The sequence below is a fragment of the Schistocerca serialis genome, unplaced genomic scaffold (assembly GCF_023864345.2).
Source record: "Schistocerca serialis cubense isolate TAMUIC-IGC-003099 unplaced genomic scaffold, iqSchSeri2.2 HiC_scaffold_1038, whole genome shotgun sequence".
Classification (NCBI taxonomy): domain Eukaryota; kingdom Metazoa; phylum Arthropoda; class Insecta; order Orthoptera; family Acrididae; genus Schistocerca; species Schistocerca serialis.
The window spans coordinates 30001-32500 of NW_026047226.1; the positions used below are offsets into that span (position 1 = coordinate 30001).

Consider the following 2500-nt stretch of genomic DNA (forward strand, 5'->3'; position numbering starts at 1 on the left):
CAATTTCACGCCCTAGAACGTCTTGTGTCGGCCCATCCAATTGGACTCCCAGAGCTCGCATGTTAGCGAGCCGATTCCGACGCAGCAGAGGACCAAGCCAGCGAGCTGATGGTACTCCCAATCCCCCAGATGGAACAGGGGCGTGGAAGTACGCAACAGGGATGTCCGCTGGCAGGCACAGCCAAGTTCTAAGCGCTGTGCGGATGGCAATGTCCACTGCTGAGAGAGCCCCAAGGCGGGTCCTGGAGAGTGCCAGGCCGTGGTGGATCCCTGGCAAGACAACCGTTCTGAGGGCGTGAAGACGTTGTTGAGGTTTTAGTGGTGCCCTGGACAAGACGCTCAGCTGCCGCTCGACCTCCCGCCTCGGATGGAAGAGGCTACGTCCGCTGGTAGAGAACTCCAGACCAAGATACCGGAAAGTGCTCTCAACTGTCAGGGCAGGAATGGTGGTATATCCTGCCTTAAAGGTCGTGGTTCCATCGACCTTAACTTTCTTCTCGCGACCAGAGGCCGCGAGAGCGAGAGTAAAGCACTTTCCGGGATTGACTTGGAGACCAAGGTCCCCAAGAGCAGATGTAGATGCATCGATTAGGTCCTGGAGCCCTCCTTTGGTCTCAGCAAACAGCAGGAGGTCGTCGGCGAAGGCGGCAGCGTTGAGGCGTCGTCCCATGATGTTGGCACCAACATGATCTGGGAGGCGAGCAAGCATGAGGTCCAGAGAAAGGTTAAACAGGATAGGGGAAAGAGGGTCACCCTGCCGAACGCCCCTCGAGGGCCGCACTGGACCCAGCGACTTCCCAGGACCACAGATCACCGTTGCCCCCTCCTCGTAGCATCCCAGGATGTATCCAACGAACTCGTCTGGCAGACCATGAGCCCTCAGGGCAGGCCTCAGGGCACCATGGTCCAGAGAGTCGAATGCCTTGGACACATCCAGGGACGCGACATAGAGGGAACTACAGCTCACCCTGGCCTCAGTCATCGCCAGGTCCAACAAGAAGGAATTGTGCAGCATCCCATCCTGAGGAAGGAAAGCCCGCTGGCGTCCGTCCAACACACATGTCCGCATCAGACGACCCGCCAGGATCTTATGGAAGACCCTGGCGAGGACTGAGCAAACCGTGATCGGGCGGAAGTCAGCGGGGGATGCTGGGGCGGCCTTCTTGGGCAGCAGGGAGGTACGGGCTTGCAGGAGTCGGGATGGGAGGCGACGGGTTAGAAGGAAAAGGTTTAACACTTTCAAGAGGACCTCACGGGGAAGACGACGGAGCTGGGCAGGTGTTAATCCATCAGGGCCCGCGGCTGAGCGACGGGGTGGGAGTGCTGCAGCGATGTCCTCCAGTGAGATAGGTGCCCACAGCTGTTCAAAGGGCACCTCAGCGCAGGACGGTAACAGCCGGTTATCTAGACGGTCTACCCGGCCAGATGGACGCCGGGTAAAAAGATCCTTCCAAAAATCAACCAGCCCAGGGATAACAGGTGGTTGATGGAGGAGTGTGCCGTCTAGAAGGCCATTAATACACCGCGCCGCATTCTTGGAGAAGGCACGCTGGCAGATGGAGTACTCCCACCTCCGCCGGGCTCGCTTACGCTCTGGTGGCTGGGACATCTGCTTGGGGGCGACAGGGTTGTGGGATGCCTCCTTACTACCTATGACATCAAGGGCAGGTGACAACATGCCCATGATGACAGGTCTCGAAGCAGTTGGTCCCAGCGCCAAGATTTCATCTATCGAGGTATACTTTGGCCCTGATGGTGGTAAAGCTGCTAGGGCCGACCAGATAGCTTGGTCGACCAGATCCTCAGGTGAAGGGGAGGACTCAGGTCTAGAGGGTAACCCAGCAGTCGATGCAGCAGCCACAGATGGGCGTGGCCGTTCCGCAGAGGCCGAGAGAGCAGTGACAAACTCAGCGACCTGGTTCCTGTAGGCTCCCGCACGACGTTGACACTTGATAGATTCGAGTGAGCGGTGCGGGAAGGTCTTGACTAACTCTTGGTTCAGGAACCGGACGCCCTCGAGTGTCAGCACTGCTTCAGCGTGGGCCAGGCGTAGAAGTTCTTCACTAGACCACCTGGCCTTGGTCCTCTGGATGTTAACCTCTGCGTTGACTGCATCAGGATGAGCCCTGCGGCGATGGACACCAAGACCAGTCTTGGTGCCAAAGCCACGATGGCACTCGGGGCACTGAAAGGCTGGCGGGGAGACTCGAGCCGGACCGGTAACTTCGGATGGTGGCCCAACAACTGGCGCGGCGCCTCCAGTGGGAGGACCGCTACCTATTCTATTCCGTTTGTTGGGGCCAGCTGAAACAAGAGGCAGGGGGGCAGGCAACCCCCAAGCCCCGAAAATTCACCCTGCTCTGTCGGTCGGAAAGCTTTGGGAAGGCACAGAGATCTGTGCCTCACCTCGGCTCCCCTCACGACTCTCGCCACGTGAAGGCCAGAGCTAGGATTTCCCATCGAGAGGCTAGGCGGACCATCATCCACCCGACATCGCTTG

General features: G+C 58.8%; 1 pseudogene; it reads right to left on the reverse strand.

Annotated features, from left to right (window-relative positions):
* Positions 1-2500, reverse strand: part of LOC126430230 (large subunit ribosomal RNA) — a 7758-nt pseudogene that overhangs the window by 2325 nt on the left and 2933 nt on the right.